Source organism: Ascaphus truei, chromosome 4 (genome assembly GCF_040206685.1).
Source record: "Ascaphus truei isolate aAscTru1 chromosome 4, aAscTru1.hap1, whole genome shotgun sequence".
Lineage (NCBI taxonomy): Eukaryota > Metazoa > Chordata > Amphibia > Anura > Ascaphidae > Ascaphus > Ascaphus truei.
The window spans coordinates 276,892,766-276,915,899 of record NC_134486.1 but is presented as its reverse complement, the minus strand read 5'-3'; the positions used below and the strand labels follow the sequence as shown (position 1 = coordinate 276,915,899).

The window sequence follows — 23,134 nt, the reverse complement described above, 5'->3', positions numbered from 1 at the left end:
CTATACTAAATTTAAACAACAGATACTTTATCCTTTATCCATACTTACTTATTGATCCAGAGGAAGGCAAACAAAAAACCCAGTGACATATCATCCAATGATATCTCATAAGGGGAAATATAAATTCCTGCCTGACTCCAAGAATTGTCAATCAGATTACTCCCTGGATCAACATCCTTCCCATGTTTACTTATTTGGTATATCCCTGTATACCTTTCCTTTCTAAAAAAAGATGTCCAACCTTTTTTTCAAAAAATCTATTTTGTCTGCCATCACAGTCTCCATGGGTAATGAATTCCAAATTGTAACTGCTCTTACTGTAAAGAACCATTTCCTTTGTTGCTGGTGAAATCTCCTTTCCTCCAACCTTAAGGGATGACCTTAAGGATGTCCTTTGTACTGTCCTTAGGATGAATAGTTCTTTTGAAAGCTCCTTGTACTGTCTCCGAATATAATTGTATACAGTTATCATATCCTCTCCTAGTTGCCTTTTCTAATGTAAATAAATCTAATTTAGCTAGCCTCTCCTCATAAGTTAGATTGTCCATCCACTTTGGAGTTAACTCCTCCTGCAACCCTTTCGGTAGGCCTAACCACCCACCCTGGAGCAACTTCAGCCTTCACCCATCCCATCTACCCCCCCCAAAAAATTAGGCACTGGTATTTAACCCCTTCCTTGCCTTAGCTGCTAAGGTAATGAAGCTGCCTGTAAATTTATTTTTATTACATAGGATGGAAGCAGGGGGTCTCTGGAGCTGATATTAATGTGGGGCAGCTCCGTAGACTCCAGGCTTCAATCCAATGTATTAAGAATATTTTTTTTCCATACGAGTCACATCACGGATCCAATCTCACCACTCTTCAGGTGCCGAGATCAGAATGTGCGAGTTACAGCCGCGATAGCTAAATAGCTTGATCTGGCAAAAATGTCATGTTTGAGTATTTTTTGTGTGTGTGGGGTTTGCCATGTTATCGGAGCTTTCTGAATAGCTACACATGCAAACTCGCTCAAAGTGCTCAAAATTGTCTAAGTCAGTTATCGAAGCTACCTGAATAAGCCCCATAGTCTGCGACATTGCATATGTCAGAGATGAATGCTAGCCTTTTATCAACAACCAATCAGTTGCCAATCTGGATGCCAACACACCCTGTTCACTAAGCGTTTAGTAAAAATAGTCAGTCCGAATAACGTCTAAGTCCAGTATAATGTAACTGAAAGCTTCACAATAACAAATCCAAATAGCTTTTTTTCTCAGTTTGGAACTTTGTTACTGAAGGACGAAAAAAGTCTGTTACAAATTTTTTTTATGGAAGAATCCAACTTATACACTATTCATTTTTACGTGATTCTCATCATTAGTCGTGCATGTAGGCCAAAACTCCTAATCAATATTTATATATTCAATGGTTTATTCATCTTATGTCCTGGTAATTCTCAAAAAACTGTATTTTCCTATTCCAGAATAATTTGTCTGTTATTGTACTGTACTATCTCCCTCATTATCCGCCCAACCAAAATATATTTCCCATCTTGAACTTGAGTGACTAGCCTCCCTTCTCTGTACACAGCCCAAAGCCTTAACTTTGCTGTTTTCATATTCCAGTGTTCTACTAAAGCACATCAGCACAAACTAGTTAAGAGGCCAACAGAATTAGTGCTGAATCCACAGATCTGTGTTATTGACTTAATGAGATGTTAATTTAAGTTAACAGCTCATTAAGTTCTTAAGGGTCCTTCTTTAATAACGGACGTTAGTGCTAATCAAATAAGGGAAGAGCTCAAATATATCACAAAGGAGAAAGAAAATGTGTACCTCAATTCACAGAAGGTGCATGTCCCCAGGAAAGTACTGATGTAGAGCCATGTGAGCCTAAAACGTTGTTTTTCTGGGATGTTTGTATGATTCCTTCATATTGGAGGTTGGTTAATTTTTCACAGCAAAATGTGTTAAGGGATTTCTAACAAGAGAACCAAGATGCCAGGACTGTTACCGATAATGTCTAACCTTACCCAGAAATAGAAATGTAGATGTATTCATAATGAATCCATCTATATGAGTATTGCTGGCTTATAACAATTAATATAATAATATGGGCAAAACTATTATTTAAGAAAATAGATGTGTAGATATGTGTTCCAATAAGAAACACATCCACACATGCAGAGCCGCAAACACAAATCATAGGGCCCAGGACAAATGAAAGGAGCAGCCCCCCCCGCCCCCAACCCATAGCGCACCTACCACGGAACATTTTTTTTTGCGCAACTTTTACTTACCTGTTTTCTTGTTATTGTTAATACGGAAAAAAAACATTACAATGAAATCTATTTATTTTAATATTTTCAACAAAAGACAAAGATACCCAATGCTACATCCAATGTGACAAAGGCCTGGGGGGATTCAGTATGGGCCGCAGGGGGGGTTAAATATGGGCCTGGGGGCTACATTTACACATACGTATATGTATATGCGTATACATAAAACCCACCCAAAAACATATAAAAAAAGACCTCAATGCATCTAAAAAAAGACCAAAATCATTTAAAAAAAAAACGAATGCATTTAAAAATGACCCCGGTACCCCAATACATCTAAAAAAAGAGAACAATCCACTAAAAAAATTAAATACATATAAAAAAAAACAATCCTCCCCAATACATTTAAAAAATATCACAACCATATAAAAATACCCCCAAGCCTCCCAATACAAATAAAAATACCCCAAGCCCTCAATACATATAAAAATTCCCCCAAGGCCCCCAATACATATAAAAATACCCCCAAGCCCCCCAAATACATATAAAAATACCCCAAGCCCCTCAATACATATAAAAATACCCCGAAGCCCCCCAAATACATATAAAAATACCCCAAGCCCCTCAATACATATAAAAAATACCCCAAGCCCCCCAATACATATAAAATATCCCCAAGCCCTCAATACATATAAAAATACCCCAATGCCCCTCAATACATATAAAAAAAAAACACGCCCTTCAATACATATTAAAATACCCGCAAGCCCCCAATACATATAAAAATACCTGCAAGCCCCCTAATATATTTAAAGAAACCCCAAGCCCCTCAATACATATAAAAATTTCCCCAAGCCCCCCAATACATATAAAAGTTCCCCCAAGCCCCCCAATACATATAAAAATTCCCCCAAGCCCCCCAATACATATACAAATTCCCCCAAGCCCCCCAATACATATACAAATTCCCCCAAGATCTCAATACATATAAAAATACCCCAATGCCCCTCAATACATATAAAAATACCCCCAAGCCCACCAATACATATTAAAATATCCCCAAGCCCCTCAATACATATAAAAATACACCAAAGCCCCCAATACATATAAAAAAAACAAGCCCCCCCAATACATATAAAAATACCTGCAAGCCCCCAATACATATAAAGATACCCCAAGCCCCTCAATACATATAAAAAATTCCCCAAGCCCCCCAATACATATAAAAATTTCCCCAAGTCCCCCAATACATATAAAAATCCCCCATGCCCCTCAATACATATACAAATTCCACCAAGCCCCCCAATTCATATTCAAATTCACCAAGCCCCAATACATATAAAAATCCCCCAAGCCCCCTAATACATTTAAAAATCCCCCCAAGCCCCCCAATATATATAAAATACCCCAAGCCCCCAATACATATAAAAATACCCCCAAATCCTCCAATACATATAAAAATTTACCCAAACCCCAATACATAAAAAGCCACTCAAGCCTCCAATAGATATAACAATTCACCCATGCTCCCCAATTTATAGAAAAATACCCCCAAGTCCCCCAATACATATAGAAATATCCCATGCCCCTCAATACATATAAAAATACCCCCAAGACCTCAATACATATAAAAAAATACCCTTAAGCCCCCCAAATACATATAAAAATACCCCCAAGCCACAATACATATAAAAATTCACCCAAGCCTCTCCCAATACATATAAAAAATACCCCAAGCCCCCCAATACATTTAAAAACACCCCAAGCCCCCCCAATACATATAAAAATACCCCAATCCCCCCAATACATATACAAATTCCCCCAAGCACCCCAATACATGAAGAAGCGTGTCAGTCTACGCGAAACGATCGTCGGGACGTGGTGACGTCACGAGTGACGTCATCAGAAGTGGCAGCGTCAGCGAACAGAGACAGCAGCATTTGGGAAGACAGGCTTGTATTGATAGCAGGAGTACAGCGACTTATATGTGTGTGCCAAGTGGCATTTCCCACAGTGGGGGCTTCCAGCATATAACGGAACACACTATAGATATTTGAACCTGCAATATCGCTGTTTTAGTCTCCCTGAAACGGAGCTAATTGTATTATTTACGGGATGATTACATCCTAAGCTATCTATATTCCGACTGTGAAACCATTAGTTTTGGCAACACCCGCAAGCAGGGACAACATTGTTTTGTATACAGGCTTATACCTAATGAGCATACCTTGTATGTGTGTATATCTAAGTGGTTTTGCCCGCAGTGGGGGCCTTCATCATACCATCTATTGTTCACACGAGACACCAGTATCCACCATATATCTGCAGGAACAAGAATGTGTTATACTTAAGACTTGCATTTAACCAGCATTACCTGCAAGTGTGTCTCAGGTGGTTTTGCCCGCAGTTGGGGGCTTCAATCTTATCGCTCATATTTCCATTAAGAGGCATTAGAATCTATCACTGTGTTATTCATTCAAAAATACTATACAGAGCCCTTAGACACACTTTTGAATAGGTATTATTGCACCCTTAGATAGAGGTTACCTGTATTTTTGCCAACTTACCAGCATATATACAGAGACCACATCTCTGATAAATACTCCTTCCGCCATTTGAGGCCTGAAGGAGCATACTTACCTGCTTGTCCACTAACAGTGATAATCGCTATTTAGACGCCCATGGTGAAACATAATATAGCAATTTATTGCCAATTCACCTAACCACTTCAATACGGGGTTTTTTAATGTTTGAATGTTTTATATGTATTTTTAATCCTGATCTACTATAATGAACCAATAAAATTTTATTATTTTTCCTGAACCTACCCGGTCGAGAAGGGCCACACCTTTTTGTTCTATCCTAAGGTATTGATACCGATAGACTATTACAAGTCTCATCACAGTGTACTAACATTGAGTGCTGATCATATGAGGGAGCCTTTTCTGATCCTTCTGGGATCTACACTGTAATATATTCTATTTTTTCCCTCAAAGCACCTGTTACATATCGCATTTAAGCACCAAATATAATACACGGACGAGCGGTTTATTCACCTTTTCTAATAAACGGTTATAGAACAGCTAATGTTCATTACTTAAACCAGCTCCCGATTCTCCAGAATTTACCTTGATAAACTTCTGATCCACATTGTGCGAAGTGCACTGTAGACTCACTGTGAGACAAGACACATGACGATGAGTTTTCTGACAGATGACCATAATTTTGATGAATGGATGAATGAAGCAAGAGAAACTTTCTCGGTTACAACTATACCTAGCACAGAGACCCCAGTAGCAGATATTAAGAGTTTTTTCAGGGACTTAGAAAGAACTTATACCTCACGAACTAAAATCTGGTGGGAGGTGGTGAGTTTGGAAAATTACCTAAAGACGGAACTAGTCCCAAGAGGACTAAGAGTCAAACTCCCACCTTCTCACCAGATAACAGATACTGCTTTCCTCACTAACTGGAATAAAATCCTACTACAATGCTCAGCACAACTGATGGGCCTACTAGTAGATTATGAGACAAAAAAACTAGATACAGTGAAAGCAGAAATCAAAGTTCTTTTGGCAGATATCAATAAATGGAAACCTGACCCAATCTTTGAAGAGCTGGAGAACAAACTCAAAACGAGCATAGAAAAAATTAAAAAAGACATCAAAGACAGAAAACATAAAAAGTTTGTTCGTGACTACGAAGACTTTAAGGAGGGAAAGATCTTCCACTTTAAAAGTAGATATCGACGCTACAATCCCTACCCCCACACACAAGAATCTTCCACCGAGTGGGAGGTCTCAGCTAGTGACACAGAAGCAGACACAGGTACACACACTCCCAATACAGGGTTTGATATTCCCTTTCCCCTACCCCAAAGGGCGGAGACTTTTTTAGAGAACCCGGGCCTTTTTCCCATACCAACCGCAAGAGGAAAACACGGAGGGGAAAGGGAGGACTATTTACGGGACAGACAAAGGTGGGCCTACAAGGAACCCCCCAGGAGACCCAGACGAATGAGGAGACGCAGGTGATCAATTTGTCTAATAAAATCCTGAGCAAAAACCATAACGATCTTCTAATTAAGGGTTTATCATTTTGTCCAACCAATCAATTGGACCATTTTGAATGTGTCAAGGATCTAAACCTGTTCTGCCGAAAATTGTCATTGCACAAATTTTTAAAAAAACGCAGACAGTGGAGAAGTATAAACACTCCAATGGAATTCCTTGACACACAACAATTAGACACAATTGATATCCTCGAAGAACTTGAAAACGAAAGTCTAAGACCACCTGGGGAGGGTCCCTTTACAGACCTCAAGAATAAATCCACCTTTACACCCCCTTTCGACTGTAGTACCAATGTGGACGTGTTCAATAAACTTGTAACCCATGATATACAAAGACTACACAGCCACAAAAACAAACAAAATTTGACCTACTCTGAGAGATTGGCCCTTCGGGACTTGGAACAAGATAATGATATAACTATCAAACCATCCGATAAAGGTGGGAACATTGTCATCTTGAACCAGACTGATTATGTGGATGAATGCAAACGTCTACTTTCTGACAAAAATTGTTACTGTATCCTACAAAGCAATCCCACCACTACATACCTTAGATTACTAACTGACATACTAAAAGAGGGGCTTGATGAAAAATTGATATCACAAAAGGAGTTTAACTTCATGCTACCCAAAAACCCTAGAATAGCAACATTCTATCATCTACCGAAAGTACACAAAAAAATGATACCACCTCCAGGTAGACCGATTGTGTCCGGCATAGGCAACCTGACTTCAAATACGAGTGTGTATTTGGATCACTTTTTGCGACCATTTGTAGAAAGCTTGCCTTCATATATTAAAGACACAACGGATGTACTTAGGAAAATTGAGTATGTTAGTTTAGACACAAATACTATCATGGTAACCTTAGACGTGGAGGGATTATACTCGAGTATCCCACATGACTACGGTATCAGAGCAGTGGAACATTTTCTCAAAGCAAGAAGTACAGATTGCATACTGCACAATACATTTGTTCTCAAACTATTAGACTATGTACTGACCCACAATTTCTTTCTGTTCAATAACATCATATATCACCAGATACAAGGAACAGCTATGGGGACCACATGTGCTCCCACCTATGCCAATTTATACCTAGGCTGGTGGGAGGAAACAGTGGTCTTCATAGAAATGCAAGAACGATACACAGAATATGTAGAATTGTGGGTCAGATACATAGATGATATCTTTCTTATCTGGAAGGGTACAGAGGATTTGTTACATGAATTTATTAACATCCTAAATTGTAACTCTCACAATTTGAAATTGACGTCACATGTGGACAGACATAGAGTAGAATTTTTAGATCTCTATATCTCCAGATCTTCTGATGGGCACCTAGAAACCACAATCTTCAGGAAACCCACAGCCACCAACAGCCTTCTAATGGCCAATAGCCACCATCCACAACATATCACCAACAACATACCGATAGGTCAATTTTTGAGATTACGCAGAAACTGCTCCACCACATCTGAGTTCACCAAACAATCTGGGGAAATGTTTCAAAGATTTAAAAAGAGAGGATACAGTAACAAAATATTGAAAAAAGCATACCACAGAGCTCTGACAGAACCCAGATCCAAATTGTTGATAAATAAAAAAAAAAAAAGAGAATCAAGAGATGAAACCATTCGGTTCATCTCAACATACAACAATCAATGGCGAGAAGTCAAAAATATCCTCAATACACACTGGCACATTCTCAGAGAGGATACAGACCTGCAAAAAATCCTCAAAGAGTATCCAAGCATAGGCTACAGACGTAGTCAGAATATGAAAGACAGATTAGTGCACAGCCACTTTAAACAAACTCACAAGAAAACTTGGTTAGGCACTAAACCGTGTGGATCATACCCATGCTCGAGGTGCAAAGCATGTATCAACATGCCAGTGACAAAACAGTTCTTTGACTCATCCAATTCCAAAACCTTCCAGATAAAAGACTTCATCAACTGCCTCACGGTGGGTACAATATATTTGATGAACTGCGAATGCGGCCTCAAATATGTTGGAAAAACACACAGACCTCTAAAGACCAGAATTTTGGAGCATATAGGAAATGTACGGAACTTCACTGATACACCAGTGGCCAGACATATAATTGAACATCATAAAGGGGATTCGAGAGTCATGCACTTTTGTGGCATCGAATATGTACCCAGGGACCCTAGAGGGGGTGACTGGGACAAACGACTACTTCAGAAAGAATGTCGTTGGATTTACCAACTCCAGACCCTCTCACCCCTGGGCCTCAACGAGGGTTTCATATATTCACCTTTTATCTAAAATAATACCAAGGTTACCTCACAAGAGGATACATAGTATCCTACAAAGGTCTGATAAGATAGATGTATTCATAATAATGTTGACTGATGAAATCATACCGACCATGTAAATGAATCATCCTATTTCAAATTCTATATATTTAGCCATAGTCTATAATTAGAGCATACCTATTACAAATGACAACGAGACATTTGAATACACATCTTTTATTCACTATTATTTATTATTTTCCTCACATGTCATATATTCCAATATGATACATATATACCCCAATAGAAAATATATATACACCCACTATCACTTTTAGTCAGTGGACACACCATTTTTATAAGTCACAGCAATATTCACGGTTAATGGCACATGATGCGGGATATCTACTCTGAGATTAAATATACCTTAAGTAACTCTGACCTGTATTGACCTTAAGGGCAGGTCTTATTGAAAGATCATTCCTACATCATTTACATACCGTTGCTAACCACATTCCATTATTTCACTATTTATATAGGTTCGTATTCACTATAATTAGCTTATTCCTAGTCACATGTATATTCACTTTTTTTTTTTAAATAAGCATGAAACACAACACCAGAATAAATATACCTTAAGTAAATTGGATCTGTATTGACCTTATGGGCAGGTCTCTAGGATAGATCACTCCTACACCAGCTTATACCAGTTTCATTTCACATCATGACCATGACATTGCTATACATTTACATAGACCTATAACCATCTACAATAACGGCCCAGAATGTCTTGTAGTTAAATATACCTTAAGTAATTTGGACCTGTATTGACCTTATGGGCAGGTCTTTAGGATAGATCACTCCTACATTTGCATTATTCATTTCAACATCATAACATTGCTATATGTATTAGCATCTACAATGACTTATAACCATCTACAATAAACTCCAAGACATTTCATGCACTTCACAAATTCCACATTAATGTTTCAGTTCTATCTGTTTGATCACTATCCTAGATACTACTCCAATATTTAGACATCAGATCATTTTAGCAACCAAGTCATAATTTCATCAGTCAACTACATCTTCTTGTTCAACCCACTAATATATGTGACCACCGGATGTTCATTCTGAGACACACATTAGTAAGTCTCTATCCGGATAAGCTCCATAGTCAACAACTATAAATAATGCTATTAAGCCCCACAAGAGGTTAACACTACGGGACATTAGACACTTCGCATAATGGTGAAGTATCCCTCTCATGACCCGATTGGATCTCGGGCAAAAACCACGCCCCCATGACCTAGAGGGGTGGGATATTCTTCCCTATAAATACTCACCGGCATAGTAAGGGAACACACTCCTCCCCTTGAAGAAGCGTGTCAGTCTACGCGAAACGATCGTCGGGACGTGGTGACGTCACGAGTGACGTCATCAGAAGTGGCAGCGTCAGCGAACAGAGACAGCAGCATTTGGGAAGACAGGCTTGTATTGATAGCAGGAGTACAGCGACTTATATGTGTGTGCCAAGTGGCATTTCCCACAGTGGGGGCTTCCAGCATATAACGGAACACACTATAGATATTTGAACCTGCAATATCGCTGTTTTAGTCTCCCTGAAACGGAGCTAATTGTATTATTTACGGGATGATTACATCCTAAGCTATCTATATTCCGACTGTGAAACCATTAGTTTTGGCAACACCCGCAAGCAGGGACAACATTGTTTTGTATACAGGCTTATACCTAATGAGCATACCTTGTATGTGTGTATATCTAAGTGGTTTTGCCCGCAGTGGGGGCCTTCATCATACCATCTATTGTTCACACGAGACACCAGTATCCACCATATATCTGCAGGAACAAGAATGTGTTATACTTAAGACTTGCATTTAACCAGCATTACCTGCAAGTGTGTCTCAGGTGGTTTTGCCCGCAGTTGGGGGCTTCAATCTTATCGCTCATATTTCCATTAAGAGGCATTAGAATCTATCACTGTGTTATTCATTCAAAAATACTATACAGAGCCCTTAGACACACTTTTGAATAGGTATTATTGCACCCTTAGATAGAGGTTACCTGTATTTTTGCCAACTTACCAGCATATATACAGAGACCACATCTCTGATAAATACTCCTTCCGCCATTTGAGGCCTGAAGGAGCATACTTACCTGCTTGTCCACTAACAGTGATAATCGCTATTTAGACGCCCATGGTGAAACATAATATAGCAATTTATTGCCAATTCACCTAACCACTTCAATACGGGGTTTTTTAATGTTTGAATGTTTTATATGTATTTTTAATCCTGATCTACTATAATGAACCAATAAAATTTTATTATTTTTCCTGAACCTACCCGGTCGAGAAGGGCCACACCTTTTTGTTCTATCCTAAGGTATTGATACCGATAGACTATTACAAGTCTCATCACAGTGTACTAACATTGAGTGCTGATCATATGAGGGAGCCTTTTCTGATCCTTCTGGGATCTACACTGTAATATATATAAAAATACCCCCAAGCCACAATACATATAAAAATTCACCCAAGCCTCTCCCAATACATATAAAAAATACCCCAAGCCCCCCAATACATTTAAAAACACCCCAAGCCCCCCCAATACATATAAAAATACCCCAATCCCCCCAATACATATACAAATTCCCCCAAGCACCCCAATACATATAAAAATACCCCAATACATATACAAATTCCCCCAAGCCCCCCAATATATATAAAAATACCACAAGCCCCCCAATACATATATAAAAATACTCCCAAACTCCCCAATACATATGAACATTCACCCAAGCCCCCCAATACAGTACATCTTAAAATATCCCAAGCCCCCCAATACATATAAAAATACCCCAAGTCCTCCAAAAATATAAAAATACCCCCAAGCCCCCCAATACATATACAAATTCCGCCAAGCCCCACAATACATATACAAATTCCCTCAAGAACCCCAATACATATAAAAATACCCCAAGCCCCCAATACATATAAAAATACCCCCAAGCCCCCCAATACATATACAAATTCCTCCAAGCACCCCAATACATATAAAAATACCCCCAAGCCCCCCAATATATATACAAATTCACCCAAGCCCCCCAATACATAAACAAATTCACCCAAGCCCCCCAATACATATAAAAATACCCCCAAGCCCCCCAATACATATACAAATTCCCCCAAGCCACCCAATACATATAAAAATACCCCCAAGTCCCTCAAAACATATACAAATTCCTGTAAGCCCCCCAATACATATAAAAAATACCCCAGGCACTCCAATACATATAAAAATACCCCCAAGCCCCCCAATACCTATACAAATTCCCCCAAGCCCTCAATACATACAGTATAAAAATACCCCCATGCCCCCTCAATACATATAAAAATACCCCCAAGCCTCCAATACATATAAAAATACCCCAAGCCCCCGAATACATCTGAAAATACCCCCAAGTCCCCCAATACATATAAAAATTTCTCAGAGCCCCCAATACATATACAAATACCCCGAAGCCCCCAATACATATACAAATTCACCCAAGCCCCCAATACATATAAAAATACCCACAAGCCCCCAATACATATAAAAATATCCCAAGCCCCCCCCAATTCAAATAAAAATACCCCAAGCCCCCAATACATACAAAAATACCCCCAAGCCCCCTAATACATATACAAATTCCCCCAAGCCCCCCAATACATATACAAATTCCCCCAAGCCCCCCAATACATATAAAAATACCCCCAGACCCCCCAATGCATATAAAAATTCCCCCAAGCCCCCCAATATATATAAAAATACCAAAGCACCCCCAATACATATAAAAATACCCCAAGCCCCCAATACATATGAAAATACCCCCAAGCCCCCCAATACATATAAAAATTCCCCCAAGCCCCCAATACATATTCAAATACCCCTAAGCCCCCCAATACATATAAAAATTTCACCCAAGCACCCCAATACATATAAAAATATCCAAGCCCCAATACATATATAAAAAAACAAGCCCCCCAATACAAATAAAAATACCCCCAAGCCCTCCAATACATATACAAATTCCCCCAAGTGCCCCAATACATATACAAATTCCCCCAAGCCCCCCAATACATATAAAAATACCCCCAAGCCACTCAATACATATACAAATTCACCCAAGCCCCCCAATACATATAAATATACCCCATGCCCCCCAATACATATACAAATACTCCCAAGCCCCCCAATACAAATACAAATTTCCCCAAGCCCCTCAATACATATACAAATTCCCCCAAGCCCCCAATACATATACAAATACCCCTAAGCCCCCCAATACATATAAAAATTCACCCAAGCCCCCAATACATATAAAACTACCCCAAGCCACAATACAATATGAAAATACAAATACCCCCAAGCCCCCCAATACAAATACAAATTCCCCCAAGCCCCCCAATACATATACAAATTCCCCCAAGCCCCAATACATATAAAAATTACCCCAAATCCCCAATACATATACAAATACCCCAAGCCCCCCATTACATATAAAAATACAGACTTACCTTGGGTCAAGCCAGGCCCAGTGTCTGCGGGGTCCACTTGCTGGGGGGCCCAGCCAGCGCTGCAGATTTCCCCTGACCTGACCACGCCCTTCTACCAGTCATGTCTGGGTCCCAGCTCTCATTTGCTTGCAGGAACTTTCCTCTCTCTGTCCCACGCCCGCCACTGGTGGCGCGTGCCGGGGCTTTCTGACGTCTGCACACAGCGCATCGGATGCTGGGCCACGCTTATTTCTGGCATACTGACGTCACCATCGGACAGAAAGAGGAAAGGTCCTGCAAGTAGCTGAGAGCCGTGGCCCGGCCGCGACCAGCAGTAGGGCCTTGCCAGAGATCGGGGAAAATTTGCAGCACCAGCTGACCTGGTTCCCCCCCGGCCCGCTGGACACCATTCCCGGCAGACATCCCCTGTTGGTGGCCCTGCTCATATGCACACCCTGGTTTATGAGAGTTATTGACACGATAGAGAGGTTTCAATCAAATAAACAGTAATTTATTAGAACAGCAACAAAATATAACAATTACACGGTTGTACTAATTATACCCTTATAAGGTTAGTACTTATTACAGGCCAAATAAAACTATACAATACAGTTCATCCTATCTAACTATACATTGATATAAAACACAGATATATATACAGATTTACAAGGGCACAAGAATTATGATCATAATGACCTTCTCTGATGTCTATTGGAATTCCAATAGGTCTCTGATTTCTCTCTCTCTCTCCTTTTCCTCTTTAACTAACTAATACCCTGTCTGTGGTTTAAATGTGTTTCTAAACCCATAGCTGAACATGTAGGATGTTCTGATTGGCTGAGGGAATATGCTCAAACTAAATTATGTGTATTTCTCTTTGAAGTTGATGGGAATTCGTAGGAATACCTTATCTATCATATGATGGGAAAAACTGGTGGACAGGTCAACAATTCCCATAGTTTGCTCTCTGTAGGGGGAATAGCAGCTGTTTCCCATGGGGTCTAAATGTTAATTCAGGAAACACAAGTCTAGTTTTGAAGTCCCTGATAATAAACAAAATAATATTTATTATCAGGGTGTGAAGTAAATAAACCTTTTGTTTGTCAATTCTCTCACTTCTTGCACCTCAATGGAATGTGTATCCAGGTGCAGATATCTTACTTCAAAAACAGTTATTCCTGTACAAAAGCAATTCTCTTGGGTAACAAAGACAGTATTTATAGTGTGCTGTCCCCCTTCTCTTTTTTCTAATAATGATATGCGAAAGAGGTGTTCCCTCTAACAAAGTCTTTCAGAGAGCTGTTAACACATGGATTTTAGGATGTGTTAGTTAGATTATACTCTAGATGGTGTTACTCCCATCCAGACACTGAGATATATGATGGGGGGAAGGAAGGGGGGTAGGGGGCAGATGTAAATGTATATCTAAATCCCCCTCTCTCAAGGAGCTCTCACTCCTGAGCACCTACCATGTACTTCTGAAGACATGCATGCCACTGCAAGAAAATGTTTCTTCAATGTAAAATATTTACCATGATAAAATAAATACATTTCTATGTTACCTTTTCTGTGTCTTATATGGTATAAACTTACATAAGGCCTTCTTTATCTTATTATATGTGTACCTTAATAACTTGTGTACCCACAACATGTAACCATTGCATCAAATTATATGGTATAATAATTTTATATGTGGTCACAAGATCTCAGTGTAGGTTGATTGTCACGCAGGTGTGCTTAGACAAAGCCACCTGTACCCTGTATATGTCTTGCTTTGGATCTTTACTTAGACCCTTGCCTCCAGGTCCACATTGTCTAGGTAGTGTTGAGCCCCCCTCACCTTTTAACTTTATCCCCTGTTTTATTCACTTTCATAAATTTCTTTTGTTACACTTCCATCTATGTCCTTGTGCTATTTAAAGGTTGCTTTTCCTCTGTTGTTTCCATATTCATTTTACCTTTAGCACCACTGTTTAGTCTTACAATATATGACTTATTAACAGGTGTTTTGGACACAATTTATTTAAGTGTTGAGCGATATTTCTGTGTGTCATAATATATATATATATATATATATAATGGCGGGGTTGCGACCTGCTAAGACATGCAAATGAGCATACAGTAATATTTCCATTTGCTATTTGCTTTGCTGTGGAGGGTTTTTGTCACTTTTTTTAACCACCATAACTTAACTAAGTATGGTAAAACTTATCCTGCTTCATTTTTGCATAGCCAGTATAACCAACCCCACACTGATGAGGCCAATTAAGGTCGAAACAGTTGTCTGTGGGTGGGTTTACTGGATATGCATCTTAACCCTGGCTGTGCTCAAAACTGTGACCATGTAGCAAGCTTAAGCCTATAGGGAACCATGTTAATGGTTTTGAAGCCAAAGGTGGAGCTGTGTGCTCATTTGCATGTCATTTCCCAGAATCCCTTGCTGCAATCGAAGTGCTGTGTGCTAGGTGATAATGGTGAAAGGTGGGGTTGCAGACCTGCTAAGATATGCAAATGAGCACACAGTAATATTTCCATTTGCTATATATATATATATTTTTCTTTTATTACTGCCCCCGCCCTCTTTCGTGCAGAGTACTCTCCTGATACTATATATTTGTGGTATGAATTTAAACTGGGTGATCATGGTGAAAGGCGGGGTTGCAGACCTGCTAAGATATGCAAATGAGCACACAGTAATATTTCCATTTGATATATATATATATATATATTTTTTTTCTTTTACTATATATTTGTGGTATGTCAACCACTGTATATATATATATATATATTTTTTTACTATATATTTGTGGTATGAATTTACACATAAATAGAAATGGGAAAGATTTTAAACTGAAAGTATTAAGCAACAAATTAGATAATTACCCAAGTCTACTGCCATATACAGTATAGTGACTTATTTAGTACTGACAACAGAGGGCTTCTTGACTAACTGGATGCCAAAAATACAATACAAAGGACAGCTTAATCAATTGTATTTTCTAATCAAGAAAACATATTGCTATGTACTGTATGACATTTCATATTATGAGGCGCCACCTGCTGGTTTGCTTTTTCAACTGACAGTCCAACATGTTAAAGAAACTGATATCAAATATTCAATTATTGTATTGTATTGTATGTCTTTATTTATATAGCGCCATAAATGTACATAGCGCTTCACAATTACACTGTACTATATACAGTAGACCCAATTTAATGTAAAATGTTCATAATATTTTCATAATATCTACAGATTAATTTCAATAAAAAGAAAATACTCCATTCATTTACCAATACCCTCTGAATAAATATAACATTTTTATAGATTTGAATTGGAATATATTGTTTTTCCTTGGTAACATTTATATAATAATTTGTAATATTGGATATGCATTTGAACAATATATATTTATATGAGAAAACAGGACAGGCATTCCAAAATCCAATGGTGAAGTTTATTCCTCAACATTTCGGCTCCCAACGGAGCCTTTATCAAGAGCTCTTGAGTGCTCATTTGCATGTCATTTCCCAGAATCCTTTGCTGCAGTGGAAGCGCTGTATGCTGGGTGACAATGGGGAAAGACAGGGTTGCAGACCTGTCTAAGAAATGCAAATGAACATACAGTAATATTTAACACACACACACACACACACACGCACGCACACACACACACACACACACACACACCCTCTTTGACTTCTATGGTTTTACATATCAGGACATAATAACAAGCATCTGTTCCTTAGCAGGTCTTAAAATTAGGTAAATACAACCTCAGTTGAACAACAACACATGACATATTACACTGTGCCATGATTTATTTACAAAAATAAATCCAAAATGGAGAAGCCATATGTGAAAAACTAAGTACACCTTATAATTTCAATAGCTTGTAGAACCACCTTTAGCAGCAATAATTTGACGTAAACATTTTCTGTATGACTCTATCAGTCTCTCACATCGTTGCGGAGGAATTTAGGCCCACTCTTCTTTACAACATTGCTTCAGTTCATTGAGGTTTGTGGGCCTTTGTTTATAGTACATTATAAATCTAGAATAGGTTCACAAACTAGCACAATATTTTTTAGAAATATTTATTTTTATAAAAAAAAGATTGTAATTCTTCTTCTTTGATTAATCTAGTGCTTCTTTTGCCACTGCATTGCATTGGTTCTGCACCACGAAATGATGAATGCATAACCCCTTACTACAATGGCAATTGTAACAAACGAAAAGTCATTGTGACCACAGTGATATTACAGTGTAGAATTCCTCTGCCCCATTTTGCATCCAGGAGACTTTCACAAGTAACTCTTAAGGTCAAGGCTAAGACTGGTATCAGAAGGTGCAGAGTGACACAAACAGTACTCTCTATTTAAATGAAACATTAGTGACTTCTTCCCATGCAGTGATTTATTAAAAAATGTAAGTAGAAAACAGTAGTCATTTTTAATAGAAAAAGTTTACAATGCTTACCTACTGTAACCAATAGAATGGGACATTAGAACATTTTCTGATAGCAAACCAAAATGAATAAATATAGAAATGAGAATTTATGTATGTTTTCAGGATAGCTATTCTGAACCATTTTCCTTTGGCTCAATTTTCCTATCATTTATAATTACGTGACTAGCAGTAACTAGATAAGTTGGAGAAGATAAACAGTCAGGTTTTACCAGTCTGGCTCATTTATTGGAATAATTGAGGGCAAAGGCAGTCACACATTAACATTCTGCATTCAGAAAAATATGCATGAATTAAGATTATGTATCCGTTTAAAAAAAAAATACTTTTAATCTCCTTGCAATTTGACACAATGACTACTGCAGTGGTTTCCAATCTTTTTTTCATTTTTGCTAAGTGAAATTCTAAGAAACCCCCAACCCGCTATATTAGTGGGTCTGAGATCAGATGCATTTTAAATTCTTCTGTATTTGATACAACTTTCAAATGACCCGAAAATTGCAGGGAAAGTTTTATGGATTGGGTTGAAAAACACTAGGCAACTGTTTACCTCAACTACCACCTTGGGAAGTTCCTAGCATTTATTTTTGTTGTTACTATAAGAGTTATACTGTACCAATTCCTGATGTATTTATCAATGTGTGTGTTACAGTAGTTTAGTGACCTAGTAGATACATCTGACGTCGGCCCAAGTTCCTGCTTAATAGGAATTTAACAAAAAAGTTTTGTGTTTTAAGTATGATTACACTGTTCTTGTGCTTAAAAAGCAAATTACTTTGATAAGTATGTAGCACCTTTCCCCCCGTCCCCCTAAAGGAGATTTGTCCGCTACCTGGTGTTGTGTGGTGCTAACTTGTAGGTTCTCAGGAGCTCTGAGCGTCTGCCATTGGTATTGGGGATCAACAGGTCAGGCTTTTGGTGTTTCATCTTCTATCTCTTTGGTGCAGTACCTCCATCCTCCAGGAGCATATCATAGGTAGGAGTAGTCCCTTTAGGAAACTCTCTTCTTCCCACCTGAATAACTGATACTCAGGCAGGATAAAACAACGGTGTCTTCATTTGGACGGTCTATTTATTTGGTCTCACGGCATATATATTTTGCTAGTCCCTAGAGCAAACCCAAGGGGCTTGAGGCCCCCAAGAGCCCCTCCTTAGCTCCCTTACCACCTGATGGGATAAGAGGAATCAACTCCCACTCCCCGGAGGGAAGGAAGGATGAACAAGAACCAGAGCCCTGACTCCAACAACATCTAATTTGAGCTGAAGACCCTTTTTATTACCAGGGGAGGATCCCAGATCATAGCCCCCATAGGTGGGTAGCACCTCAGCCGTGGGCCCACCCTCCTGTAACTACTGGGGATTTACTTTCTACAGCAAGAACACAAGGGATTAACCCTAACACTGCCTGCTTTGGTACCAGGGTTTATATGTTAGGGCTGAGAATTCTAGTAGCCAGGGGTTATATGACTACATGCTCCCCCTGTTGGAATACTCACACCCTCGCATGAGGCACCCAATTTATGTACCTTCAATAAATTGGTGGGACAGGAAAAACATAACAGTCATAACATGTAATAACATGATCCTCTTTACACTGGAGAATCTATATTCAGTAGATTAGTAATAATGGTCTGGGTCATCTTGCGTACCATCCTGCCCTCATCAACCAGTACTGTTACCGAATAGCAACGCTTCTGGCCCCTCTCTGAAAAATATTCCACCCTGTTTAGGTAGATGTTCCTGCCTACCTTCCGCACTCTTATAAGGGCGGATACCTTTTCCTCATTGTAATAACAAGCAACATTGCAAAGGGCAGACAGGTAGTCTAAAATGGCGTCCCTGACCCATTCCTCACTATTAGCCTCAGCTTCTCTCATTACGGGTTCAGGCACATACAGTAAGGATAGTCATATCCATGAGATTTTCTGTAATGCTGCACCATTATTCTACCAGCCCTACTATTCTTGATGAGATTCTGCCCACAGTCTTGCACTGGCAGTACCCAAAACAGTGGCTCTTTTGGTATAGGCTTGTGCTTTACCACCTCCAGGCCTGAAGGTGATATAATTTCTAGGGTTATATCTCTGCTGCGATCCCTGATAACCTCTGCGGTTTTCCAGGGGTAAACTCCCCTCTTCCCACCAGTGATCTACTGTATCAGTGTTTATTAGCAGGAACCTGGTTCTATTCATATATGGCACGTATCCCTGGAATAGTGGATCCCACCAGTGTAAAACCTTCCCCACATTAGTATCAGGTACAACACTACATTCCTCTATCACAGAACCCTTAGTGGATGATGGTCTAGAAACAACAAATTTACATGACGCATGACATGTAAGTTGTGTGAAATTCTGAGGAACCCCCAACCCTCTCTAACTGTGTCTGTGAGCAGATGCATTGTATATTCTTCTGTACAGTAACATTTCCAAATGACCAGAAAATTGCAGGAAACCCTTTAGGGATGCCTGGGGAACCCAAAGGTTCCTAGGAACCCTGTTGAAAAACACTGGTCTATACTGTTAAAAGAGCAGTGGCTTCCAACCTGTGCTCCATGGAACCCTGGGATTCTTTGAATTGTTACAAGGGGTTCCCTGAGATCAAATTTAGGAATGGCGGATATATTATTTTTCAAATACATTTTATTTTGTAATAATTTCATAATTACAAAAAGGCTATCAATAAATAATGAAAGGCTGTTAGTTTATTAAGAACATATAAGTTCTACTACATCAGTAGTATTTTAATAACCAGTAAATAAAATAAATAAATTGGAGTTACACCAAGTAAAAATAATTATTTTTCAAGGGTTTCCACGAACTTACCATACTGTACATTGAAAGTATTTCACACATCTAAAAAGTTTGAAAACCATTGTGGAAACTCGTATTGATTATTTATTTATTTATAAATTATTTTACCAGGAAGTAATACATTGAGCGTTACCGCTCGTTTTCAAGTATGTCCTGGGCACAGAGTTAAGACAAATAATACATGTTTACAAATACAGTTACATAAATGAGCAGGGTATACATTATATACAAGACATTGCATGCACAGTTAAAGATAATATATATTATGGGCGTATGAAACAGTTACAGACCAGATTAAAATGTGTGACAGCCTTATATTTGAAAGAACTTAAACTGGTGGTGGATGTGAGAGTCTCTGGTAGGTTGTTCCAGTTTTGGGGTGCACGGTAAGAGAAGGAGGAGCGGCCGGATACTTTGGTGAGCCTTGGGACCATGAACAGTCTTTTGGAGTCTGATCTCAGGTGATAGGTGCTCGTATTGGTGTCGTATTGGTGTCCTTTCTTTAAATGCATTGGTTACATAATGTAAAAATGTGGTGGAATATAGCACTATCACCACTACTTCCTCCCTCAAGATTACTGCATCTCAGGCTAGAGAGTTCTCACACTTCTGGGTTGGAGCCCCAAATGCGTGCCTCCACTGCAGATGCATCCCTCTTTCTCCTTCTTGGATAATGTGCAGACACATTCTACGCGTTACACCGATGCCGGTTTCATCAGGAGAAATATTCACCTCACGCTACAGTACACTCGGTCAAACTCGGTCCTAAATACATTGGTCCTTACAAAAATTTGAAGCAAATCAACCCTGTTGCCTTCAAATTAGAACTGCCTGATAGCCAAGAGATAATATATGTCTTTCCTGTCTCTCTCCTTGTGACGGTGAGGGGGTAAACAGGCTCTTAATTAAGGTCAAGCCCTGTTTTGGTTACCTCTGATCCGAGTATTGGGGTTCAAGAGTGTAAGCTCTTGAGCCCAGCAACTGTAAATGCATAATCTGTGAAATGCAACAATAAAGAATTTATATGTTTTTGTCTTTCCAGGGATGCCAGCAAGCAGGGATTGCAAATGAGGCAAAGGGATGTAAAGTGTCCCTGTATTTGTGAGGGGTCCCTAGGTTAAGGGGTATACCCAGTAAATGCCCAGGTAGCCCAGAACCTGTATTGGGGTTCATTGGCACTCCAACAGTAATTATAAGTTTGTGAGGGGACTCTTAGAGTCCAGTCCAAGTCTTTGAGATACTGTAGTGTGTGTTGAATAAAGGCTAGTAGAAAATAAAGTGCAGCTTTCTATTCTATTCCCCATACCCAGAGACTTAGGAGATATAAAGTACATTTTATTAACATTGTGTTTAATATGGTATATACTGTTGTGCATGGTAAATGAGCTGGGATTTTCAGAACCAAAGTTCTGACAGGCTACCAGGGCTACAAAGTTGGTGCCAGTGAGTCTGCTGAACATCGGAGATGAAAGTTACCAGAGGATGCCAGGGGTTTGCAGACCATTTGGGTAGCAGGGGAGGGCTCAAGTACCCATGTCCTGAGGTGAATGGCAGTTGTCCGGGCTGCCATTTGTCTCACCAGACTTGGAGGAGCCTGACCCAGCGGGTGGCATCTAAATAGCAAGGGACTATGGTGGCAATCTTGGATATGTCCCTTGGCAGATTCAGATTCCCTGCTTATCCGGCTTTTCAGACTGGCATTGGCTTTTGAGAAAGTGGCCACACTCTGATTGGCTATAGTATTTTGTGAATGAACTCCAATACTATAAGAAACCCCTAAACCAATCATCGGTGTGATTCTGAGCGCCAGAAGTCAGGCAGGCTTTTTGAAAGTACTCTTGCGCAAATAGCAGAGCACCGGCTTCAGAAAAGTCTGCGCAGAAAATATTTTTGCGACCAAGTTCTCAGAAAGGAACGTAGCGGTCGTGGTTGGGATTTCAAGCCGATTTTAGTTCCAGGACGTTTGGAGCCAAGTCCCGGTAAAATAAAAACTTTTATAGTGCACAGCAGCTAGGAAAGTCTAGTTTTTGACCACAGTCCCCAAGTAAGTGTGTCTTTTTGTCTGTATTTTGTGTATCGTGTGTATGTCTATTTCTGTGAATAAATCTCAATTTATTTCATTATCTTGTTTTACTCAGTATATGATTGTAAAACGTGTACAATAAACCTGGTCTCCCGTGACACACCTCAAACCCAACATTCAGAATTCCTTTTCTTCCCCTCTCTCTCCTCCAAGTTCTGCAATGGTGGAAAGTCAGGAGAAAATCGAGATTCAACGGATTTTTGACTCCCTGAGCTCTTGTGGCAAAATCCAGTATTTGGTGCATTGGATGGGGTATAAGGAAAGATTTGGGGTGGATTCTATGGACATCCACGCCCTTCTATGATCCGGGTTTTTCACAAGAAGTTTCCCCTCAAGCATGCCTTTGATCACCTGGAGGTCGCTTCTGAGGAGAGGGGGTGGGGGGAGGTGTACTATGAGGCTTCGACGAACTCTGTGCACTCTGTGCCCACACTGAAGGTCCTGTGACCATATTGTTCCATGGCAGCCTTCCTAACTTCCACCCATATTGAAGCTACTGTGGCCATCTTGGGTACTAGTATCCTGCCTATGAAAGGCAGGACTTCTTCCAGGAAGTTGCCAGAGCACGGTTTCTTTTTTTTCCCAATGAGTCTCCTGCATTCCTGTTTGTTTGTACTCAGCCTGT

The 23,134-nt window shown here is 39.5% G+C and overlaps 1 long non-coding RNA gene across 1 annotated transcript in view; it reads right to left on the bottom strand.

The window, feature by feature from the left end:
• Window positions 1-23,134, bottom strand: part of LOC142493453 (uncharacterized) — a 184,193-nt gene that overhangs the window by 87,574 nt on the left and 73,485 nt on the right. The window contains exons 2-3 of the long non-coding RNA XR_012801111.1: window positions 10,356-10,450; window positions 4,485-4,579 (exon numbers count right to left, since the gene is read on the bottom strand). This is a non-coding gene — a long non-coding RNA (uncharacterized LOC142493453). The remainder of the gene's footprint in view (window positions 1-4,484; window positions 4,580-10,355; window positions 10,451-23,134) is intronic.